The sequence below is a fragment of the Oncorhynchus masou genome, unplaced genomic scaffold, assembly GCF_036934945.1.
Source record: "Oncorhynchus masou masou isolate Uvic2021 unplaced genomic scaffold, UVic_Omas_1.1 unplaced_scaffold_2280, whole genome shotgun sequence".
Taxonomy (NCBI): domain Eukaryota; kingdom Metazoa; phylum Chordata; class Actinopteri; order Salmoniformes; family Salmonidae; genus Oncorhynchus; species Oncorhynchus masou.
This window is the reverse complement of record NW_027008749.1, coordinates 62,288-75,867: the sequence shown is the minus strand read 5'-3', so window position 1 is coordinate 75,867 and position 13,580 is coordinate 62,288. Positions and strand designations below refer to the sequence as shown.

General features: G+C 47.5%; 1 pseudogene; it reads left to right on the top strand.

Moving 5' to 3' along the window:
- Positions 1 to 555: 555 nt before the first annotated feature.
- LOC135533191 (nck-associated protein 1-like) overlaps positions 556 to 13,580 on the top strand; it is a 31,188-nt pseudogene continuing 18,163 nt past the window's right edge.

Sequence of the window (13,580 nt, the reverse complement as noted above, 5' to 3'; positions counted from 1 at the left end):
CCTCTCCTCTCCCCATCTCCTCTCCTCTCTCCCCCTCTCCTCTTCTCCTCTCCTTTGGACCCTGCCTGCTGTGACACTGTGAGACTGTCCTTTCCCTTTTCTACTCTAATCTGTTTTCTTTTCTCTTAATCTCTTATCTTTTGTTTTCTTATCTTCTCTTCTCTTCACTTTTTCAATTTTTTTTTCCTCTTCTGTCCTCTCCTCCTCTCTTCCCCCTCCCTAGAATGTCCCTGTCTGCAGATTTCAGGCAGCCACTGGCGTCTTTGTACCATAGTGTTCTGTGTTAGTCTCTGTGCCCCGTGGTTCTCTTCATGTGGGATTCAAAACTTCAGCCAAGAAACAGAGACCACTACACAAACACACAGTGTATACCTAATATCATGGCACATACCATATTTTGTATTGAGTATTGTGTCTGGATATAAATTCCTTTAGGAGAAGTTAGCGTGTGTATCTGTAACAGCCAAATATGATCGTTAGCATGTTTTGTGTTATCATAAAGTACAATAAGTCACATGACATCTGTAAAATAATCAGAGACGACTATTGATGACTTGTTATTGACTGATTAAATGACTAACTTGTGTTTCCCCACAGATGGCCTGTGAGTACTTGTCCTTAGAGGTGATGGAGCGATGGATCCTTCGTGAGTGCTAGTTATTATCTTCAGACTCAGTCTAGGCTACCTTCTGAAAAAATAAAAAGACTTCAGTGGTTGCACTCTATTCCCCATATTCACGTTTTGATCTCTCCTCCCCTCCAGTGGGTTACCTGCTGTGTCATAGCAGTCTGAACACCAACCAGTCATCTCAGGAGCTGTGGAAGATGGCCCTCCGCAGCGGCCTTCATCTCACCATCATCAGGGATGAGACAATCAACATCCATAAGATCACAGAGGACTACTTCGATGGCCTGAAAGGGTACGTCATTATTATGACATTTATACTCTGTCCTCAGAGTGATTGGACTGGGTGTCAAGCTGATTCTAGTTCCCAATGTTCTGGGCCCTGGTTCCCAATGTTCCGGGCCCTGTTTCAATGTTCCGGTCCCTGTTTCCCAATGTTCCGTGCCCTGTTTCCCAATGTTCCGTGCCCTGTTTCCCAATCTTCCGGGCCCTGTTTCCCAATGTTCCGGGCCCTGTTTCCCAATGTTCTGGGCCCTGTTTCCCAATGTTCCGGGCCCTGTTTCCCAATGTTCTGGGCCCTGTTTCCCCCAATGTTCCGGGCCCTGTTTCCCAATGTTCTAGGCGCTGTTTCCCAATGTTCCGGGCCCTGTTTCCCAATGCTCTTGTAGACAACAAAAAACATTGCTGGTTAGCATATTTTAGCATATTTAACAAAGCTCCTACAAAGGTCTTAATTGAATTATGATGGTGGCGCTAAGATGCTGTTGGGAGAGGCCCTGTCTGTAACGTGTACCGTACTGAACTATAATCTTACTGATAGCTCTTCCTCGTTTCGTTGTGACAGGTACAGTAGCGTATCGCCGATATCAAAGAATGTCGCAGCATGTTATAGTCAACAGGTGAGTTATCTGCTTGTGTATAAAACCATTTATTTTTTAACTCAAACTGAGCCTGAAATGATGGAACTGCTTCAGATAGCGCCACCGATTGATTTGATTGGTCTCCCATTTAACGTCAACAGCAAGTAGCACTCTTTTTCATGGTCCTTCGAGACTGATTGGAACCAGCAACCATGGCCACCATATGATTAACAGTTAAAGTCAAGAATATAGATAACTATGTGTGTTGTCATATGTATGTCAGTGGAGCCATGCACAGAGAGAGGAGAAGTTTCCTGAGGAACGCCTTTGAAGGAGCTGGTCAAAGTCCTGGAGGATGAACCTGGACTTCTGGGACCCAAGGTACATGAACTCATTTAGTTCATCTGGCTAATAGTGCCAATCTATTGCATGTTCAGCTTCCTGTATGTTTGGACATTATCATCAGCGATGTATTACATTACATTACTGGCATTGACCTCTCGTTCTATACAATAATAAACAGACAAACTGCTGTGTGTTTTTATTTCAGAGCTCTCTATGTTCAGTACATGAATATGGTCAAACAGTGATGTGTCTTTTGCTAAATGTTCAAGTTTTTTTCCCTCTCTCACTCTCTCCCCCCTCACCCTTTAATGTCAATCCATCCCTAAGGTGTTGTTTGTCTTCATGGCTCTGTCGTTTTCCCGTGACGAGGTCCTGTGGCTCGTCAGATATTCAGAGAATATTCCCAAGACCAAGACTCCAGAGGACTACGTAGACTCGTACGTTTGAAGTTAGACACACAGCAGACCCTCTCACCACAGCAGACCCTCTAACCACAGCAGACCCTCTCACCACAGCAGACCCTCTCACCACAGCAGACCCTCTCACCACAGCAGACCCTCTCACCACAGCAGACCCTCTAACCACAGCAGACCCTCTAACCACAGCAGACCCTCTAACCACAGCAGACCCTCTAACCACAGCAGACCCTCTCACCACAGCAGACCCTCCAACCACAGCAGACCCTCTCACCACAGCAGACCCCTCTCACCACAGCAGACCCTCTAACCACAGCAGACCCTCTCACCACAGCAGACCCCTAGCAGACCCTCACCACAGCAGACCCTCTCACCACAGCAGACCCTTCCTCACCACAGCAGACCCTCTCACCACAGCAGACCCTCCTGCCATGCCACTTTCTATCTCCAATATCAGCCCTAAATACATACAGTACCATATTAGCATGCTGAGGAGAATGTGTGAAGAATATGTTTGTTTCAAGTGGCTCTCCTGTACATTAAAGTTTTGCAAGTTGAACCTAACATTAGCATTCAAGTCACACAACTAAACAATGGAGAAGAAGCTTATACAACAGCTACTGTATCTGGTTGTTAAAGCACAGTAAAGTCATACTGTTGTCATGTGTTTATGTACTATATATTGATACTGTAGTCACTAGTTTATGTACTGTATAGTTTTACTGTTGATACAGTAGTCACTAGTTTATGTACTGTATAGTTTTACTGTTGATACAGTAGTCACTAGTTTGTGTTTATGTACTGTATATTCCTACTGTTGATACAGTAGTCACTAGTTTATGTACTGTATAGTTTTACTGTTGATACAGTAGTCACTAGTTTATGTACTGTATAGATTTACTGTTGATACAGTAGTCACTAGGTTATGTACTGTATAGATTTACTGTTGATACAGTAGTCACTAGGTTATGTACTGTATAGATTTACTGTTGATACAGTAGTCACTAGTTTATGTACTGTATGTTCCTACTGTTGATACAGTAGTCACTAGTTTATGTACTGTATAGTTCTACTGTTGATACAGTAGTCACTAGTTTATATACTGTATATTTTACTGTTGATACAGTAGTCACTAGTTTATGTACTGTATAGTTCTACTGTTGATACAGTAGTCACTAGTTTATGTACTGTATAGTTTTACTGTTGATACAGTAGTTACTAGTTGTATATGTGTGTGTTGCAGGCAGATGGCTGAACTCCTGTTCTACATGGAGAGGTTGAGGACCCTGATGACTAAGTACAGCCGTGTGGTGGAACGCTACCATGTCCAGTACCTGGCCCAGTTTGATGCCCTGCTCCTCAACGACACCATGCAGGTACTGGGGGGCGGGGGGCTCTTGTCTCCTGCCATTATGTCGTCTCAAGTCCAGGATGTTCTTTCCCTAATCTCCTCCAAAGACCAGGATGCCATTTCCTCCCGGGCACGCTGCGGGGGGTGGGGGGGCGGGGCTTACTGTTTGAAACTTGAATTGAATAGAGACACAATACAATGTGGTATGCCTCAAGGATCTACTCTTGGGCCTTTATTATTTCAGAGCAGACCGAAATAATTGTGACTTATCATCATACGGTATATGTTGTTTTTAGTCTAAGAAAGCATTTATCCCAGAGGACGTTGCTTCTATTACTGTTTTGACTATTCTGTCCTGTAGAATATGTATGTCTGTCCAGAAGAAGAATCAGTCCTGATGACATCATTTGTCTCCACCTTGTCTGCACTGACTATCAAGCAAGGTAAACCAAATGTATCTGAAATCTAGATTTCATATCTAATGCAAGGTCCTACTTCGTGTGTGATACTACCACATGGGGCGGCAGGTAGCCTAGTTGTTAGAGTGTAGAGGGGGCAGGTAGCCTAGTGGTTAGAGTGTAGAGGTGACAGGTAGTCTAGTGGTTAGAGTGTAGAGGGGGCAGGTAGCCTAGTGGTTAGAGTGTAGAGGTGACAGGTAGTCTAGTGGTTAGAGTGTAGAGGTGGCAGTTAGCCTAGTGGTTAGAGTGTAGAGGTGGCAGGTAGCCTAGTGGTTAAAGTGTAGAGGTGACAGGTAGTCTAGTGGTTAGAGTGTAGAGGTGGCAGGTAGCCTAGTGGTTAGAGTGTAGAGGTGGCAGGTAGCCTAGTGGTTAGAGTGTAGAGGTGGCAGGTAGCCTAGTGGTTAGAGTGTAGAGGTAGGGTAGCCTAGTGGTTAGAGTGTAGGGGCGGCAGGTAGCCTAGTGGTTAGAGTGTAAAGGTGGCAGGTAGCCTAGTGGTTAGAGTGTAGAGGTGGCAGGTAGCCTAGTGGTTAGAGTGTAGAGGTAGGGTAGCCTAGTGGTTAGAGTGTAGAGGTAGGGTAGCCTAGTGGTTAGAGTGTAGGGGCGGCAGGTAGCCTAGTGGTTAGAGTGTAGAGGTGACAGGTAGTCTAGTGGTTAGAGTGTAGAGGGGGCAGGTAGCCTAGTGGTTAGAGTGTAGAGGTGGCAGTTAGCCTAGTGGTTAGAGTGTAGAGGTGGCAGTTAGCCTAGTGGTTAGAGTGTAGAGGTGGCAGGTAGCCTAGTGGTTAGAGTGTAGAGGTGGCAGGTAGCCTAGTGGTTAGAGTGTAGAGGTAGGGTAGCCTAGTGGTTAGAGTGTAGAGGTAGGGTAGCCTAGTGGTTAGAGTGTGGCAGGTAGCCTAGTGGTTAGAGTGTAGAGGTGGCAGGTAGCCTAGTGGTTAGAGTGTAGAGGTGGCAGGTAGCCTAGTGGTTAGAGTGTAGAGGTGGCAGGTAGCCTAGTGGTTAGAGTGTAGAGGTGGTCAGAGCATTGGACTAGTAACCGAAAGGTTTCTAGATTGAATCCCAGAGCTGACAAGGTAAAAATATGTCGTTCTGCCTCGTAACAAGGCAGTTAACCCACTGTTCCTATGCCGTCATTGTGAATAAGAATTTGTTTTTAACTGACTTGCCAAGTTAAATAAAGATAAAATGTCCCTCAACAGTGGAAAATGGAGAGGAGTTTGACTTCAGGGCTCTGAGACTGGACTGGTTAAGATTACAGGTACGGTACTTCACTTAGCCTAGAAATACCTTACATCTACCACACACTGCTCCATGTTATACTCCTGCACTGTTCCATGTTATAAGCCTGCACTGTTCCATGTTATAAGCCTACACTGTGAACACACTGTTCCATGTTATAAGCCTACACTGTGAACACACTGTTCCATGTTATAAGCCTACACTGTGAACACACTGTTCCATGTTATAAGCCTACACTGTGAACTCACTGTTCCATGTTATAAGCCTACACTGTAAACACACTGTTCCATGTTATAAGCCTACACTGTGAACACACTGGTCCATGTTATAAGCCTGTTCCATGTTATAAGCCTACACTGTGAACACACTGTCCCATGTTAAAAGCCTACACTGTGAACACACTGTTCCATGTTATAAGCCTACACTGTTCCATGTTATAAGCCTACACTGTGAACTCACTGTTCCATGTTATAAGCCTACACTGTAAACACACTGTTCCATGTTATAAGCCTACACTGTTCCATGTTATAAGCCTACACTGTGAACTCACTGTTCCATGTTATAAGCCTACACTGTGAACACACTGGTCCATGTTATAAGCCTGTTCCATGTTATAAGCCTACACTGTGAACACACTGTTCCGTGTTATAAGCCTACACTGTGAACACACTGTCCCATGTTATAAGCCTACACTGTAAACACACTGTTCCATGTTATAAGCCTACACTGTTCCATGTTATAAGCCTACACTGTGAACACACTGTTCCATGTTATAAGCCTACACTGTGAACACACTGTTCCATGTTATAAGCCTACATTGTGAACACACTGTTCCATGTTATAAGCCTACACTGTGAACACACTGTTCCATTTTATAAGCCTACACTGTGAACACACTGTTCCATGTTATAAGCCTACACTGTGAACACACTGTTCCATGTTATAAGCCTACACTGTTCCATGTTATAAGCCTACACTGTGAACACACTGTTCCATGTTATAAGCCTACACTGTGAACACACTGCTCCATGTTATAAGCCTACACTGTGAACACACTGTTCCATGTTATAAGCCTACACTGTTCCATGTTATAAGCCTACACTGTTCCATGTTATAAGCCTGCACTGTTCCATGTTATAAGCCTACACTGTGAACACACTGTTCCGTGTTATAAGCCTACACTGTTCCATGTTATAAGCCTACACTGTTCCATGTTATAAGCCTGCACTGTTCCATGTTATAAGCCTACACTGTGAACACACTGTTCCATGTTATAAGCCTACACTGTGAACACACTGTTCCATGTTATAAGCCTACATTGTGAACACACTGTTCCATGTTATAAGCCTACACTGTGAACACACTGTTCCATGTTATAAGCCTACACTGTGAACACACTGTTCCATGTTATAAGCCTACACTGTGAACACACTTCCATGTTATAAGCCTACACTGTGAACACACTTCCATGTTATAAGCCTACACTGTGAACACACTGTTCCATGTTATAAGCCTACACTGTTCCATGTTATAAGCCTACACTGTGAACACACTGTTCCATGTTATAAGCCTACACTGTGAACACACTGTTCCATGTTATAAGCCTACACTGTGAACACACTTCCATGTTATAAGCCTACACTGTGAACACACTGTTCCATGTTATAAGCCTACACTGTAAACACACTGTTCCATGTTATAAGCCTACACTGTAAACACACTGTTCCATGTTATAAGCCTACACTGTAAACACACTGTTCCATGTTATAAGCCTACACTGTGAACACACTTCCATGTTATAAGCCTACACTGTTCCATGTTATAAGCCTACACTGTTCCAGAGTATCAAGATGTCTGTGCTGTCTCATGTTACAGGCCTACACCAGTGTGTCCAAGGCCCCACTCTCCCTCAAGGAATACCCAGACCTGGCTAAAGTGATGAACATGACCCAATTCCACACCAAGATGTTGGACAACATGCAGGAGATGCTTCACGAAACCTCAGATCTCTCCATTCTCTGGTCAGTCTGCTCCCCCATGGGCCCCATAGAAAAAAACCATCCTCTACTCCAGTGGTATTAAAAGTCAATAAGGGTTGCGACCTCTTGTGGCATCATGGGAGAATTGCAGTGGGGAAATTCTGGTGGCAAAAAGGTTTCCCACTGAGGAAGTTTGAATACCATTTCACTAGTCGCTACCCCCTCTAGTCTCTACCTCCACTAGTCGCTACCCCCTCTAGTCCCTACCCCCACTAGTCTCTACCCCCTCTAGTCGCTACCCCCAATAAACCCTACCCCCACTAGTCGCTACCCCCTCTAGTCCCTACCCCCACTAGTCTCTACCTCCACCTGTCGCTACCCCCTCTAGTCGCTACCCCCACTAAACCCTACCCCCACTAGTCGCTACCCCCACTAGTCGCTACCCCTCTAGTCTCTACCTCCACTAGTCGCTACCCCCACTAGTCGCTACCCCCACTATTCGCTACCCCCACTATTGGCTACCTCCACTATTTGCTACCCCCACTAGTCGCTACCCCCAATAAACCCTACCCCCACTAGTCGCTACCCCCTCTAGTCCCTACCCCCACTAGTCTCTACCTCCACCTGTCGCTACCCCCTCTAGTTGCTACCCCCACTAAACCCTACCCTCACTAGTCGCTACCCCCACTAGTCGCTACCCCCTCTAGTCTCTACCTCCACTAGTCGCTACCCCCTCTAGTCGCTACCCCCTCTAGTTGCTACCCCCACTATTCGCTACCCCCACTATTGGCTACCTCCACTATTTGCTACCCCACTAGTCGCTACCCCCTCTAGTCGCTACCCCCAGTAGCCGCTACCCCCACTTGTCGCTACCCCCACTAGTTGCTACCCCCACTCGCCGCTACCCCCACTAGTCGCTACCCCCACTAGTTGCTACCCCTCTAGTCCCTACCCCCTCTAGTCGCTACCCCTCTAGTCGCTACCCCTACTAGTCACTACCCCCTCTAGTCGCTACCCCCTCTAGTCGCCCCCTCTAGTCGCTACCCCCACTAGTCGCTACCCCACTAGTTGCTACCCCTCTAGTCCCTACCCCCTCTAGTCGCTACCCCTCTAGTCGCTACCCCCTACTAGTCACTACCCCTCTAGTCGCTACCCCCTCTAGTCGCTACCCCCCTCTAGTCGCTACCCCTACTAGTCGCTACCCCCTCTAGTTGCTGCCCCCACTAGTCACTACCCCCACTAGTCGCTACCCCCACTAGTCGCTACCCCATCTAGTCGCTACCCCCACTAGTCGCTACCCCACTAGTCGCTACCCCCACTCGTCGCTACCCCCACTAGTCGCTACCCTCTACTCGCTACCCCCACTAGTCCCTACCCCTCTAGTCCCTACCCCTCTAGTCCCTACCCCCACTAAATCCTACCACCACAAGTCCTTCTAGTCCTTTCCCCATTAAACACTACAACCACCAGTCGATCTAGTCCTTACCCCCACTAAACCCTACCACCACAAGTCCCTCTAGTCCCTACCCTCAATAGTGTCTACCCTCCCTGAACCCTAGTTCATATAGTGGCTACCCCCGCTAGTCACTACCCCAGCTCGTCCCTAACCCCGCTAGTCACTACCCCAGCTAGTCCCTACCCCCAATAGTTTCTACCCCCACTAAAACATAGTCCATATAGTCCCTACGCCCACTAGACCCTACCCCTCTAGCTCCTACCCCACTACTCCCCTCGTCCCTTGGTACTTCTGTAGATCAGACGTGATTGGATAAAAGCAATATGGCAATAAGTCTACCTTGCCAATGACCTAGTCCAAGATATTACAGCATAGACAAATAATCTACTGTACATGATGTGCATAGGGTCTATGGCAGGGGTCCCCAATAGGGTCTATGGCAGGGGTCCCCAATAGGGTCTATGGCAGTGGGGTCTATGACAGGGGTCCCCAATAGGGTCTATGTCAGGGGTCCCCAAGAGGGTCTATGGCAGGGGTCCCCAATTTACATTCAGCTGCGGGCCGATTACATTGGGATACGTTTACATATGCTTCTCTGTTTATGCATGAAAATACAGTACTTGGGAATATATTTCCTAAATTAAAATCACTTTGAGCTCATTACCTGGGGATTTTACAGTCTTCAATGTCCAAGAACATAAATGTTATATATACCATTTCAATATACACTAATATATATATATATACAGTGCCTTGCGAAAGTATTCGGCCCCCTTGAACTTTGCGACCTTTTGCCACATTTCAGGCTTCAAACATAAAGATATAAAACTGTATTTTTTTGTGAAGAATCAACAACAAGTGGGACACAATCATGAAGTGGAACGACATTTATTGGATATTTCAAACTTTTTAACAAATCAAAAACTGAAAAATTGGGCGCAAATGATTCAGCCCCTTTACTTTCAGTGCAGCAAACTCTCTCCAGAAGTTCAGTGAGGATCTCTGAATGATCCAATGTTGACCTAAATGACTAATGATGATAAATATAATCCACCTGTGTGTAATCAAGTCTCCGTATAAATGCACCTGCACTGTGATAGTCTCAGAGGTCCGTTAAAAGCGCTGAGAGCATCATGAAGAACAAGGAACACACCAGTCAGGTCCGAGATACTGTTGTGAAGAAATTTAAAGCTGGATTTGGATACAAAAATATTTCCCAAGCTTTAAACATCCCAAGGAGCACTGTGCAAGCGATAATATTGAAATGGAAGGAGTATCAGACCACTGCAAATCTACCAAGACCTGGCCGTCCCTCTAAACTTTCAGCTCATACAAGGAGAAGACTGATCAGAGATGCAGCCAAGAGGCCCATGATCACTCTGGATGAACTGCAGAGATCTACAGCTGAGGTGGGAGACTCTGTCCATAGGACAACAATCAGTCGTATATTGCACAAATCTGGCCTTTATGGAAGAGTGGCAAGAAGAAAGCCATTTCTTAAAGATATCCATAAAAAGTGTTGTTTAAAGTTTGCCACAAGCAACCTGGGAAACACACCAAACATGTGGAAGAAGGTGCTCTGGTCAGATGAAACCAAAATGTAACTTTTTGGCAACAATGCAAAACGTTATGTTTGGCGTAAAAGCAACACAGCTCATCACCCTGAACACCCTATACCCACTGTCAAACATTGTGGTGGCAGCATCATGGTTTGGGCCTGCTTTTCTTCAGCAGGAACAGGGAAGATGGTTCAAATTGATGGGAAGATGGATGGAGCCAAATACAGGACCATTCTGGAAGAAAACCTGATGGAGTCTGCAAAAGACCTGAGACTGGGACGGAGATTTGTCTTCCAACAAGACAATGATCCAAAACATAAAGCAAAATCTACAATGGAATGGTTCAAAAATAAACGTATCCAGGTGTTAGAATGGCCAAGTCAAGGTCCAGACCTGAATCCAATCGAGAATCTGTGGAAAGAACTGAAAACTGCTGTTCACAAATGCTCTCCATCCAACCTCACTGAGCTCAAGCTGTTTTGCAAGGACGAATGGGAAAAAATTTCAGTCTCTCACATTTACATTACATACATTTAAGTCATTTAGCAGACGCTCTTATCCAGAGCGACTTACAAATTGGTGAATTCACCTTCTGACATCCAGTGGAACAGCCACTTTACAATAGTGCATCTAAATCATTAGGGGGGGGGGGTGGTGAGAAGGATTACTTATCCTATCCTAGGTATTCCTTGAAGAGGTGGGGTTTCAGGTGTCTCCGGAAGGTGGTGATTGACTCCGCTGTCCTGGCGTCGTGAGGGAGTTTGTTCCACCATTGGGGGGCCAGAGCAGCGAACAGTTTTGACTGGGCTGAGCGGGAACTGTACTTCCTCAATGGTAGGGAGGCGAGCAGGCCAGAGGTGGATGAACGCAGTGCCCTTGCTTGGGTGTAGGGCCTGATCAGAGCCTGGAGGTACTGCGGTGCCGTTCCCCTCACAGCTCCGTAGGCAAGCACCATGGTCTTGTAGCGGATGCGAGCTTCAACTGGAAGCCAGTGGAGAGAGCGGAGGAGCGGGGTGACGGAGAGAACTTGGGAAGGTTGAACACCAGACGGGCTGCGGCGTTCTGGATGAGTTGTAGGGGTTTAATGGCACAGGCAGGGAGCCCAGCCAACAGCGAGTTGCAGTAATCCAGACGGGAGATGACAAGTGCCTGGATTAGGACCTGCGCCGCTTCCTGTGTGAGGCAGGGTCGTACTCTGCGGATGTTGTAGAGCATGAACCTACAGGAACGGGCCACCGCCATGATGTTGGTTGAGAACGACAGGGTGTTGTCCAGGATCACGCCAAGGTTCTTAGCGCTCTGGGAGGAGGACACAATGGAGTTGTCAACCGTGATGGTGAGATCATGGAACGGGCAGTCCTTCCCCGGGAGGAAGAGCAGCTCCGTCTTGCCGAGGTTCAGCTTGAGGTGGTGATCCGTCATCCACACTGATATGTCTGCCAGACATGCAGAGATGCGATTCGCCACCTGGTCATCAGAAGGGGGAAAGGAGAAGATTAATTGTGTGTCGTCTGCATAGCAATGATAGGAGAGACCATGTGAGGTTATGACAGAGCCAAGTGACTTGGTGTATAGCGAGAATAGGAGAGGGCCTAGAACAGAGCCCTGGGGGACACCAGTGGTGAGAGCGCGTGGCGAGGAGACAGATTCTCGCCACGCCACCTGGTAGGAGCGACCTGTCAGGTAGGACGCAATCAAGCGTGGGCCGCGCCGGAGATGCCCAACTCGGAGAGGGTGGAGAGGAGGATCTGATGGTTCACAGTATCGAAGGCAGCCGATAGGTCTAGAAGGATGAGAGCAGAGGGAGAGAGTTAGCTTTAGCAGTGCGGAGCGCCTCCGTGATGCAGAGAAGAGCAGTCTCAGTTGAATGACTAGTCTTGTAACCTGACTGATTTGGATCAAGAAGGTCATTCTGAGAGAGATAGCGGGAGAGCTGGCCAAGGACGGCACGTTCAAGAGTTTTGGAGAGAAAAGAAAGAAGGGATACTGGTCTGTAGTTGTTGACATCGGAGGGATCGAGTGTAGGTTTTTTCAGAAGGGGTGCAACTCTCGCTCTTGAAGACGGAAGGGACGTAGCCAGCGGTCAGGGATGAGTTGATGAGCGAGGTGAGGTAAGGGAGAAGGTCCCCGGAAATGGTCTGGAGAAGAGAGGAGGGGATAGGGTCAAGCGGGCAGGTTGTTGGGCGGCCGGCCGTCACAAGAAGCGAGATTTCATCTGGAGAGAGAGGGGAGAAAGAGGTCAGAGCACAGGGTAGGGCAGTGTGAGCAGAACCAGCGGTGTCGTTTGACTTAGCAAACGAGGATCGGATGTCGTCGACCTTCTTTTCAAAATGGTTGACGAAGTCATCTGCAGAGAGGGAGGAGGGGGGGAGGGGGAGGAGGATTCAGGAGGGAGGAGAAGGTGGCAAAGAGCTTCCTAGGGTTAGAGGCAGATGCTTGGAATTTAGAGTGGTAGAAAGTGGCTTTAGCAGCAGAGACAGAGGAGGAAAATGTAGAGAGGAGGGAGTGAAAGGATGCCAGGTCCGCAGGGATGCGAAGTTTTCCTCCATTTCCGCTCGGCTGCCCGGAGCTCTGTTCTGTGAGCTCGCAATGAGTCATCGAGCCACGGAGCGGGAGGGGAGGACCGAGCCGGCCTGGAGGATAGGGGACATAGAGAGTCAAAGGATGCAGAAAGGGAAGAGAGGAGGGTTGAGGAGGCAGAATCAGGAGAAAGGTTGGAGAAGGTATGAGCAGAGGGAAGAGATGATAGGATGGAAGAGGAGAGAGTAGCGGGGGAGAGAGAGCGAAGGTTGGGACGGCGCGATACCATCCGAGTAGGGGCAGTGTGGGAAGTGTTGGATGAGAGCGAGAGGGAAAAGGATACAAGGTAGTGGTCGGAGACTTGGAGGGGAGTTGCAATGAGGTTAGTGGAAGAACAGCATCTAGTAAAGATGAGGTCGAGCGTATTGCCTGCCTTGTGAGTAGGGGGAAGGTGAGAGGGTGAGGTCAAAAGAGGAGAGGAGTGGAAAGAAGGAGGCAGAGAGGAATGAGTCAAAGGTAGACGTGGGGAGGTTAAAGTCGCCCAGGACTGTGAGAGGTGAGCCGTCCTCAGGAAAGGAGCTTATCAAGGCATCAAGCTCATTGATGAACTCTCCGAGGGAACCTGGAGGGCGATAAATGATAAGGATGTTAAGCTTGAAAGGGCTGGTAACTGTGACAGCATGGAATTCAAAGGAGGCGATAGATAGATGGGTAAGGGGAGAGAGAGAGAATGACCACTTGGGAGAGATGAGGATCCCGGTGCCACCACCCCGCTGAC